The sequence below is a fragment of the Tachysurus fulvidraco genome, chromosome 16, assembly GCF_022655615.1.
Source record: "Tachysurus fulvidraco isolate hzauxx_2018 chromosome 16, HZAU_PFXX_2.0, whole genome shotgun sequence".
Lineage (NCBI taxonomy): Eukaryota > Metazoa > Chordata > Actinopteri > Siluriformes > Bagridae > Tachysurus > Tachysurus fulvidraco.
The window spans coordinates 12,824,996-12,837,973 of NC_062533.1; positions in this window are offsets into that span (position 1 = coordinate 12,824,996).

Sequence of the window (12,978 nt, forward strand, 5' to 3'; positions counted from 1 at the left end):
CTTTACTTCGCTATAAAAATTTATGTCTATATATGTATATATTATGTATATATTTAAATTTACTTTCACTTTCACTCCGCTACATTTCCTAGATAAAATGTATACTTTTACTCCGTTATATTTGCACGCTCTATTTCAGTGAAATGTTGCCAAAGGTGCAGGAAGCACAACTGAATCCGCCACGGAAGCACCTGCTGGAGGACCTCTCATTATCGTAGACGAGGGGTGGCCAACCAGTCAGAGACCAAGAGCCACATTTTTTACTGTGTTAACGCAAAGAGCCACATCATACACATGGGCACACATGATTCCTTTTTTTCCCCTGCCATTTTGAGAGCAAACTTGACACAAATTGTTTACTCAAAGGATTTTGCTCCTACTGGGAAACTTTGAGGTATTTTCATCCCACTCACATGCGCGTTTGATGAAAATACCGTATTGACCTCAAGCGAAGCGAACATATTAAAAAGACACAAATACAAACTTCGATATGAACGTAAGAGCCGCATGAAACCGGGCAAAGAGACGCATGCGGCTCGGGAGCCGCGGGTTGGCCACCCCTGTAGATGACCACCCTGACGATAGTGGTGAACTCGGTGAACAGGGTGAAGAAGATAACGTTATACACCCGTGCATGGCCGTATTTGAAAGAAATGTTTCTGTACATTGGAATGAAAGATTCTTCCTACCGGATGAAGTGCCTCTTATACCTACTGAAAATCACTGAAATTTTACTTTTTACTTTTATTTCAAATACTTAAGTACATTAAATATCAGAAAATGACTTTTGATACTTAAGTACAGTAAATATCAGATACTTTAAGACTTTTACTTGAGTAATATTCTAAAAGGTGACTTTCACTTCTACCAAAGTCTTTTTCTAGTACAATACTTGTACTGTACTTTTACTCAAGTATTGCTTTCTAGTACTTTATACAACACTGCCAACATGTCACCCCAACCATGATCCCATGAAGTTCGTATATAAAAAGTCCCTGCAAGTCAAATTGGTCTTCTGGCTATTCTTGTTAAAAGATCCATTTGTCTTCTTTTCGTTCTACTGCCCTTCATTTCTGGAAATGCTGTACTAAAGGGGCATTGATATCAAGCCTAGGGCTTTGGTGTCTGTCATTTCAGCTAGAATCCGTATCCTTTTATCAAGTCACATCTTCAGTGGACTCTTAGATGTTCGAAAGACGTACAATGTGGAATAGCCCACTCACTCGCATGGACAGATGTTCTAGACTGCTTTGATGTCAAGCTACCAGCACTCCAACAAAGTAGACTTCAAGCACAGAGAATGAGATGCAGCCACTGCTAGTGAATCATCATCTGTCTCTGTATGTGATGTAGCTGTACAAGGCTTTCCTGAACTCTGTACTTCATTGCCCTGATGATAATATTTAACCCTTGCCCATCAACATAGTAAATACACTTGCTCTTCTTCTTCCATAGGACAAATCAGCTGAGTCTTGTGGAAATCTCTAACCCTTTTGCTACAAGGTGTAATGGAACTTCCCCCAGCAGTGCTTTCGTAGACATCAAGGCACATTTTGTGTTACTCTAATGGAATTATACTGCAGTTAAAGCAAAAGGTTTGTAAGTGCTGTTCAGGTCTCAAAACAATTTAGGCACTGATAATGTCCATTATCTAATTCTACAGAGGCTGGGCAGAACAAACAGATCACCACTCTTTTCTGAAAACACATTAGGGTGCAATTATTATTATCGAAAATCAAAGGAAGACTGGACTCAACATAAAAAAATCTACTTTCATTCAGCTCCTCAAAAAGATGATAATGTGGAAGAGGACGAGTTTGGATGAGGTTATTGCTTTGTCTGGCATTCGGCAAAGAAGCGAGCATATGGGAAAATCTATCTAGTTGAACAGACCTCTGATTTGACAGATAAACATATAATTATACATTTGCCTGAAGAATTTATGAAGATAAACTGAGAGAACTGCTCTTAGAGATCCACCATGTTATTAGCAAACAACTTTTCAGTTGAATTCACAAAATGGCAAGACTTGTCCAATTTCTTGGGTCTGCACATACACAAATGCATCAGATAAGGTTGAAAATAATCAAATACTATTTTAATCTTTCAAACCAAACCAGTGAGTGATTTCTTCATGTTGAGTCACTTCACTTTCACTCTGTGTCTGAGACGTAAAAGTGAAGCAACAAACAATAGAGTCATTTCCTGAGCATAGAATTTTTGACCTTTTTCCATCCAAATCCTGTCAACTTGAAAGATTATTGTGCAAAAGAAAATCAGACAGATTTCATCATGGCTATGGCACTTTCCCCGGTCATGGCTGTTAAACATCTCACTTGCAATACTACGGCATATTGTATATATGAATGTGTGATAGATTCTATTCAGAATCCCTGGTTAGACATATATTGTGCTTATAGAGTCTCTGGTTCTATAGAATTTAATGCGACTTACAATAACATCCCAGTAATATCGGTAATATCATGGGGAGGGTTTGTGTGTGCGCGTGTGTGTGTATATATATATATATTATATATATATATATATATATATATATATATATATTATATATATATATATATATATATATATTAGTGTGCAGTATTCCAATAATACCCAATAATACTGTAGCTTACAACTAGAAAGGCTACTTTGTGGAAGATATTTTGTCTCATCTGCAATAAGGATAAAAGCTTCACTTTATTTCCTGTCATGAATTATGCTGCCATGCACCATGTCTCCTAAGTGCTCAAGAATTTTGAATTATGTCTGCTAAGTGCTCTTTTTTTTTTTGGGATTTGGAGTCCCTTTTTTTAATTTACTGTTTCTAATGTGTGAGTCTCTCTCAGAATTAATCTGGTGCAATGTCCAGGTAAACATGGCACCGAAAATCTGACTTTTTCCAGTTTGAATATACTGTTGCTGCGGCACTCGAGAGAGAAAACTGTTTACAAAGACAATAAGCACAGATTGAATTGACAGTATTAAAGCCATGAGTTATCTGGGTGCTAGGATTTGTTGAAGAACCAACCAATGAGGTGGCTAGAAATGGATTCCTCCACATAATAGGGAGATTTAATGGGCCAGTCAGGTTTTCACTAGGGCCATTAGCCCTGTGGCACTAGCTGAAGGTGCACATCTGTGGATGGGCATTAAGATGAATTGCATATAATACCTCCTTTGTTGTGAGACTAACGTGATAACTAATTTTCTCTCCAGACCTACCTGATCCATCCTGATGCCTTATCATGGATATCATTACTTATCATGATTATCATAGTTATCATGAGCAGCTTAACGTTACAGAAGATTGTAGTAGTTTTTCACTCAAAGTCTCTATCAGTGAATATTTCAATACTTCTCACAAGAGATACTTCATGTTAAAGTTTTTTGACCATATAGCCTGCAGTTATAGAGGAGAAATGATTTATAATCACACAATCTGGTGTCACCCTTTAGATTCAGAGTAAATGGCTTCCCTTTAGAGTCATTTCAACATTTCTTCCCATCATCATCTCCAGGAGTTTTTCCTTCCCACTGTTGCCTATGGCTTGCTCATTAGGGATACATTGATTTATATCCTGATTTATATGTTTTTATATATTTTTGTACAGCTGCTTTAGGACACTGTCTATTGTTAAAATCACATCACTATACAAATAAAACTAAACTAAATTGAACTGAATCACACAGTCACTGTTCCTGAAGCGGCATTTAGGATTGTAGACTAAATGAATACATTTGCATAGACGTCTGCATTTATTTTACAGTTTAGTAAGAAATTTTTACTAAGAAACCTTCCCATAAATTGCATAATGCTCATGTAAAATAGACCAGATGTGTTATTTTTTGTGTAGGTGTTCCTGTGTGTTTGTACTGTGCTTGATATTTGTATCTTATCAGAAATTATGTACAAACACAATTCAGCAGATTATCATGCATAGTGGTGTTGCACACCATTCTTTTCATTTCAAACATACTATTACAGGAAAACACTGACCAAGAATCAAGCAAATGTTATCAAAGCACAAGGACATGTTTTTCAAAATCCAATTTCTGAAGCATTCTTATTCCCCAGATTCATCTGCCCTGTGTGACACGCAGTTATGTGAGTCACAGATTAAGTCTCACATCAGGGAAGAAAATAAGCACAGCTATTGAGCTGCTTTCACACAATGGAAGCGTGTGTGCTTTGAGTTTAACTGCTAATGAAATTCCCTCTGTGTCCTATTGTATGGTATTTATATTTACTCAAGCTCATGCTGCATCTGCTGCCTTAAATGGAAATTATTTGAAATCCCTTTATACCTGGTAACTTAGCAACAGCTGAGGCAATACAGACTTTGGTAAATAATCTACACCAAGTCATTCGAAGTATGTCATATCTTATGCTTATGTTGTATATCTTAACAGTTAATGTTGACAGGCCTTAAAATCGTGCTAAATGTTACCTAGCATTAGAGTAAACAAATGATTCAACTATTTAATTCAATTGAATTTTTTGCATAGCGCTTTTAACAGTGGACGTGGTCACAGAAATCTAAAAATTAAAAGTAAATGTTTTGATTTTACTTAACTTACTTTGTAAGTTTTAAATAAGTTTTATTTTTATCCCTAATGAGCAAGTCTGAGCAAACGTGGCAAAAAGAAACTCCCTGAGAGGATACGAGGAAGAGCCGAACTCACAATGGAAGCCATCGTCATCTTGGTGATACGGGACAGTATGATTATAAACAATGTATTTTCTACAGCTTTATATAGTCAAGTTGGATTGTGCAACCAGGAGCTTTTGGGCAATTTATAAATCAGTGTAATTTCTGAATTCTTTACAGATTTAACACTTCCTGCCAAAGCCATCAAATGTTCAATGATAGAGACTCGACACCTTAGTCTCCAAGTGGTTATAACTAGCATTATAGTACACATGCTAACCATGAACTAGCACAAATACAATCAATTAAAAAAAGTCTGATGGCTTCTATCACTTTACTGTATGGATTTCTGAAGAAAATTCTGATCCAGAAAATTCTGATCTTGTTACTGCCTGTGTGAGATTCTTCTTGTTCTGCTCATGCCTGTGTAAGTTTCCTTCAGTTCCTTTCCACTGTCCATCGACTGCCAGGTGAAGTGGCTACTGTAAATTGCCCCAAGAATCTCTCAGAGTGTATGTGTGTGTGTACTTTGGTTGATGATAGTCATAAAGGAACATTAAATGCATCCATGGGTACCTATAAAACCCCTCATAAATCACATCCAGAAAGCAATGGCAGCAGGCTCCGATTAAATGCCACCGGAACCCAATAGGGGCTTCTTCCATGGATGGATAATCACCATTACCAGGAACCAGTAGAAATCTTGAATGGTTTCTAATGTTTTTTCCCCAGAAAGGGCATTATGGCATATGCACAAACTCATAAATCACTGTTATGATAAATAGCCTAATGGCAAAGTAGCAGCAAAGTAAACAATTCAAGAGCTTTAGTAAACAGGCTAACTCAGAATGTACACTGTAGCACACATGAACTAGCACTAAATTAACACAACCTAACATTATAGTACATGAACTGGTATACATACTAACATAAAATGCTTAAATCTTGTATTCAAATTCTATCAATATCAGATATATGGTAATCATGAACTTGATTAACACTACCTTTAAATGATAAAACAATCTTCTTTTGTCAAGTTTCAAAATATTTATATGTTCAAGGGCACATTAAGCTGACCTCAGTTTTGGTACAGTATCTTCCAACAGCGTGTGACTGGGCACGAGTCTCATTAACACACGTATACACTGAACGAGATTTCACGTATGTACACAGACAGAGTGGAATAAGTAGAACCACACTGAAAACAGATGGATAATCAGAAGACGATGGATGACAATATAAGGGGAAGAGGCAAGACCAAGAAAGGGAAAATAAAACACAATACGTCACTATATGAACAGAGGATATACAAAATAGTGCAGTCCAAGTACTTCTGATAAGGTTGGAGAAGTTGAATCATGTCTTTATCCTACCATGTGCTTGGATAATTTGATTGAAGTGAGGTGTCATTTGTACTTCAATTAAAAGTAAAAAAAAATGCATTTCTTTCTTGAAACTTCCTTATTTAACGAATCGTCCATTCAGTTGTGTTCAGCAGTCATTGAAACCAACAGAATATTCGACATGTCACATGATCAACAGAAAGTTGCGTCATCTAAATGTCCAGAAGAGTGTGAGAATTGAAAAAAGTAATATCTCTCGATTTTACATGATATAGCAATATGGAGTGAGGAGACCTTACTTTAGAAGTACAACCCCGTTACCTATTAGAGAGTAAAAGCAAAATTATTAAAAATGTAATCATTAGAAAGGCCTTGAATGAATGAATGTCTTCACATCATTAACATGGATTCATGGCAATTTTAACATGGAAATTTTATGCTAAAAAAGCAAAAAGGCCTGTCAATTGCAGCATTGTTTTTTCTTGCATTGGATTAAGTGATAAAAAAAAATATACAAAATAAAAGTCTTTTTTGTTGTTTTTAAAGAGCTATACAACTACTTTAGTACAAGTGAAATTTTTATTGAAATAAAGACTCGTGACTTACAAGACATGCTTTCTTGTAAGAGTAAAGATCTGTAACAATCATGAAACCTAGGTAGCAAAATTGCTACCAAATCTCTGACTTGTTTTATTGATTTAAAGGGATGTTCATGCAAACCAGCCTCTGGGTATTGTTTTTCTGAGGTATGCGAGTGAGAGATTTGTTTGTTTAATAAGCATTTGAATTGCAATGTCATGCCCCGTTTTGCCATGCCATTATCTTTTATTCAGAATGGTCTTCATTCAGAATAATTTTTTCCCCAGAAACCATTCACCAAATGGATCAAGGAAATTGACATTAACCTTTTGAATTTTTGGAACAGTGTCAAAAGAATATTTTTTATGGTTTTCATGTAAATCAGATTGGTTTTAATTTGATAGAAGCCAATATAAAGGGTCTCTCTCTCGCTCTCACACTCACACACACATTCAGAAAACAATGCGTAACAGAAATAGATCCTGATCTAAAAAAAAAAATAAAAAAATCAACCGCTAGCTGCATACAGAAACACGAAGATTTTTAAGCTAGATCTTAAATTTCATTATAATACGCTAGCAACAATATAATAATAACTTGTGATATCGTGAAGCACATTGACAATGAATTTACATCCAAACATCTATGGTAGCACTGCTTGAATTAACCCACTTTTGCAAAAGATACAAGAAAGAGACTGTGTTCTGGAAGCCAGGTGGTAGAATTGTATTCCCTGTGCAGTCTGGCTATCTTAAACCACAGACTAAAGACCCACTTCTTCACATAGCACTTAAATGAACATTTATAACCGAGGGGGGAAAAATGCTTGGCTTTTACAATTTTTCTTGCTGTACTAACTCATGCTAACTGCTCTCTAACAGGCTTTTAGCTTAATGATATTCTTAGAGCCTGACCTATTTGTACTAGCATAAGATAGTAAGTTGTTTTGGGGAAGGAAGTCTGCCAAATTCTGTAAACGTATAAGCCCCAGCAATGGAATGGTAAATGAAGCTCTCAAGTAATGGAAGTCTGTGTCATTTACATTTTTTCCCATAAACATCTGTCTCTACAGATTCCTGCTATTCAGTCATGTGACATTTATTGACATGGTTTACTTACCTATATGACCTACAAAGAGCAGGCAGCCATTCAATTTCTATGTACACACTCGACAGGGAGATGAGATTTGCGGAGTGGCAAAACAAAAGCGATGTAAACTGGGCTGGAGGTAGCAGTGCGCATGGGTAGGCTTAGCGCACCCAAATTTGGGTCTCGACCACCCATTTGAAGTTTGATTTCTTTATTCTAAAGCAAAAATAACACAGAAAATAGCAGAATGAATACCAGACTTCTGATTGGATGGGCAAACTTGCTAACGTATCGCACATATCTTTAACAATGTTAACATGATGAGAAAGACTTTCACATAGACAAAGACGACGACTAAAACAAAGTCGAACACAAAGGGAACTAAACAGACATATATAAGGCAACCAATTAGAACAAACAAGGAACCGGTGACATGGCGGGAACATGGAAGAGGTAATGGCGTAGCACTGCCTACATAGAAACAATAAAACAAGTAATGAGAAAACACCTACCAGTCCCCCTCTGGTGGTCTGGCAAGAAACTTAGTGAGCTCAAATAGATCAAATGTCCTAAACATACTAACCACTTAGCTACTGTACCACTCCCTATAAGGCTCTAAGGACCCAACAGAGGCAACTTAGCAGTGCTGTTGAAGCCTGAACCATTTAAGCAGCCACTCCGTTACAGTGTAGTATCAAGTCAGCAGTTATACAGATATATATATATATATATATAATTTATTTATTTCCCTTTAAGCTTAAATTTGTGTGGAATTTCATGATCTGCTTGGTTGTCTAAATTTTGTTTGATGGAAATCAGTGTGAAATGTGTTTTTGCTCAACTACTTCTTTTATAAAGTCATCTGATTTGAGCCTGTATGCAAACTGTGTTTGGACTGAAATCTACACAATTGGATTGTACTGTTTTGTTGAACATGAATTAAGTACATGCTGTAGAAACAGCATAAAAAAAAAGTTTGGCCATAACGAGAGGTGAAAATACAGGATATGGTGCATCCTTAAGGGAAGTAAACTCCGCAGAAATAAAAGAAGGACACGATATGAAGACACAGATGGTGCACTGGTTAGGAATAAATAATAAACACTTGAGGAAAGTAGAGAGATCTGTTTAAAAAAGACAAAGGGAGAGAGAGAGAGAGAGAGAGAGAGAGTGTATCTGCTGAAACAAGCGTGCATGTAAACCTTCCAATTATTATTACAAACAAAATGTAAATGTAAAGCTGCTTTGTGACAATGCACATTGTTAAAAGTGCTATAGAAATAAAATTGAATTGAAAGGCTTTACAGCCATATGGACTCTGTGGATGTCCATCTTCAATCTGAATGACAGGCTTTCTTAAGGCGTCAAACCTGGAGATAGTGATGTCCACCATAAAACATGAGCTTGAGGGCAACCTATGTTAAACTTACAGAGGGAAAGCGTCAGACAGCAGGGATATAAAAACACTTCTATTGTGGTGGATGAGTGCAGTCATTCCGCCCTCCAGCTGTGAGCGATTCAGGCCCCAGGCCAATGCGCTGCTGTTGACAATCTAGGAGACATCCAGCCTCATTGGGGTCGCTGTGCAAAGTGCTGTGCTTGTGCCAGCAGTGCTCCATGTGATGTGCAGTTTAATTCCTACAGGGCTCAGCATCACAGCACGCATTTGGCATATACTGTACTCTCTATAAAATCAGTGTCAACATCGTGCTTCTGGTTCTAGCTTTATCCTCTATCCACGCAGAGATTTGGGATCCAGTGAGTGTACAAACCTCATATCACATTCCAGTCTAGAGGCTGCTCTTCTGAAGCGTGTTTAATTTATGATTGTCTGAACAAAAGCCTCTGCAAACACACAAACCAATAGACCCACAGGAGCAATTAAAGCTCAAGCAGACAGACAAGCAAAGCAAGATTTCAGGGGCAGTGGTAGCTCAGTGGTAAGTTTTTTTTAGGGGCAGTGGTAGCTCAAGCAGATAAGGCTCTAAATTGTTGGTTGGAAGGTTGGGGTTCCAAGCTCCACTGCCAATCTACTGCTGTGGGGCCCTTGTACAAGGCCCTTAACCCTCTGTTAGGGGCAGTGGTGGGTCAAGTGTTTAAGCCAAGTGGTTAACGGGTTCAAACCCCAGCACTGCCAAGCTGCCCCTGTTGGGCCCTTGAGCAAACCCTTAACCCTCGTTGCTCCAGGCGCACTGTATCATGGCTGACCCTGTGCTCAGAAAGAATTTCACTGTGCTGTAATGTATATGAGACAAATAATGACTGTGTCAAAATATCACTTTCACAATTATCTCAAATGCATTTGATCAACCAAGAAATGTTTATTTATTTATTTACTTGCTTGTTCTTCTTCTACCGCTTATCCGGGGCCGGGTCGCAGGGGCAGCAGTCTAAGCAGGGATGCCCAGACTTCCCTCTCCCCAGACACTTCCTCCAGCTCTTCCGGGGGTATACCGAGGCATTCCCAGGCCAGCCGAGAGACATAGTCCCTCCAGCATGTCCTAGGTCTTCCCCGGGGCCTCCTCTCGGTTGGACATGCCCGGAACACCTCCCCAGGGAGGCGTCCAGGAGGCATCCGAAACAGATGCCCGAGCCACCTCAACTGACTCCTCTCGATGTGGAGGAGCAGCGGCTCTACTCTGAGCTCCTCCCGAGTGACCGAGCTCCTCACCCTCTCTCTAAGGGAGCGCCCAGCCACCCTGCAGAGGAAACTCATTTCGGCCGCCTGTATCCGGGATCTCGTCCTTTCGGTCATGACCCAAAGCTCATGACCATAGGTGAGGGTAGGAACGTAGATCGACCGGTAAATAGAAAGCTTCGCCTTGTGGCTCAGCTCTTTCTTCACCACAACAGATCGGTATATTTGCTTGTTTACTTACTTATTACAGAAGAAACAAATGAAGCTAACAAATCATGGAAAATACCCAAATCTCACAATCTAATCTAGTCCAATCTAAAGGTTATGAAGGCATGCAGTAGTGGGCTTATTTATTTATACAGTACATATTCCATCATCAAATAGGAAGGGTCACATCAGGATCAAGTAATGAAGCAACATTTCCACATTCAATCCACATTAACTAGTCTCATTTAGCAAGAGCTAGATTTCCATTAATCATCATGTACAACCAATTTCTAGTTAATGCAGTTGTGTATTCTTTTCTCTCTGATCAGCTTGTTCTTTTCTCTTGTTAATCAGCTTTCCTATTCTTCTGGCTGTGTCCAAACTCACAGGTTTTCTGTCCTAATTTATTGCAGGCTACATGTGTGCATCCTATATTGACTGAAAACCATCTTAAAAATAAATATATATTAACCTTTACTAGGGAAAAACAGGAGAGGAAAGACAGACTGTTTTAGCCTGTTGAGATCTGTAGAGAAGTTGTCAGTGTTAGGGATTAATGAAAGAATGAGCAGGAATAAGAAAAGAAATGGATTGTTTTTGCAAGCTTAGGGACAGGCTACTTATTTTAAAGGTTAATTATCACATCAAATGGAAATTAAGTGACATTAAAGAGTCCCTCTGTGCTGGAAATTGGCAGTGCCTTTGAATGTTAGCCATATTAATGCCAAAGGAAATCATGTGCACAAATAAACAAAGCATAAATCCTACAATCAGCATATGCTAAAAAAATAAATAAATTAGACAGTGTACCAGCATGATGTCAGTTTAGTTTAGTACTGTTTCAGGCCATCTCTTATGACCTGCTTTTTACCCGTGTCTGCATTAAAAGGTTTTTTTTTTAATAATTTATTTATGCCTTTTCATTTATCTATTCTGCATTTTTTTAAATAATCATTACTACATAATAGCCACTAACACCTTAAACTGATTACACTTACTGTTTATCTGCCTTTATAGAGTCTGACCTGACATAACCCAAGAAAGACAATTACACACACACACAAAACAAAATATAACTGACTGAAAAACACAAGGAGGATGAACCAAGAAAACATTTAATCTTTCAAAATATTTTAGAATACAATAGCTTCAAGCCTTACATTCAACACCAATTAAGAAATTACAAAAAAAAAAATCCCATCCATTGAACTCAAAATTAATCTAGATTAAAAGTTCTGCAAATGTATACAGTATGCAAATCGAGTTTTAAAAAGCCACGCCCCCAATTGAGTACACAACCAGTTCGATTAAAACGTTTCTTTTTTTTCTAACTTTGCAAGAACTTGCACGATAAGAATATTAACCTATTAAAGCCTAAGTAAATAAATTAATTATGTAACTCAATGAATCACAAATTTGTTTGTCGTTCACCATACAATTCTATTTAATTATCTGTACAGCACTTTTAACAGTGGACATTGTCTCAAAGCAGCGTTACAGAATTAGAAGAAACAGAATAGACATTGTAAAGTTTAAAATGAAGTTACTATTTATCTCTAACAATAATCCTTAATAAGTGGGTGACATTGGCAAGGGAAATCTCCCTGAGATGATTCGAGGAAGAAACCTTGAGAGGAACCAGACTCAGAAGGGAACATCTCCCTCATTTAATGGACAGTGAATAATGTTCATGTAAATAATGCAATTTAAAAGTCTTTAAATGTTTACTGATGAAGACAAGTACACAAAGCTGACTGATGCAAACCTCACAGTCCCTCATCTCAGACAAACCACTACATAACATTAAAATCACAACTTTTATTTACATTTAGTGTGTAAACCTCAGAGATGGTGAGTGTGGTGCTCCTGCTGATGTTTGCGTGAGACGTAAATGCATCTGGAAAAGGTTTAGATTCCATCAAGCTGTAAGTTGGCAGTTCACTGAACACTGGTGTGTACCAGATCGCACGATCACACACAATTCTATGCCATTTTGTAGACTAAACCTTGGTGTTTTTACACTGCAAATTCCTTCAAGAAGAAGTGCACTTCAAGTATCTGGATGATGCTCTTATTCATCCATAAAAATGTAGTGTGGAATGTTGGACGCTTCATCCAGCCAATGCTTGTAGATTTACTTATGTAGCAGGAAAGACAAAAATTAAAAATCAAGAATGTACAGCATTAAAATGATCATGGACATTATTTTTTGACACCATTATCTTAAGGGCCCAGTAGTGGCATCTTGGTGGACCTGGAAGAGGAACTCCAGGGTGCTGCACATCTTCTGAGTGGTAAACTGGGGATGTGGTAGCTCAGTCGTTAAGGTGTTGGCTACTTAACCCTCAGTTGCTCAGTTGTAAGTCACTCTGGATAAGGGTGTCTGCTAAATAACGTAAATGTAAACTACAATTTAAATCTAAATTTCATTAGTCATCCTTCACCTTGTCCATCACATTGATACATATAG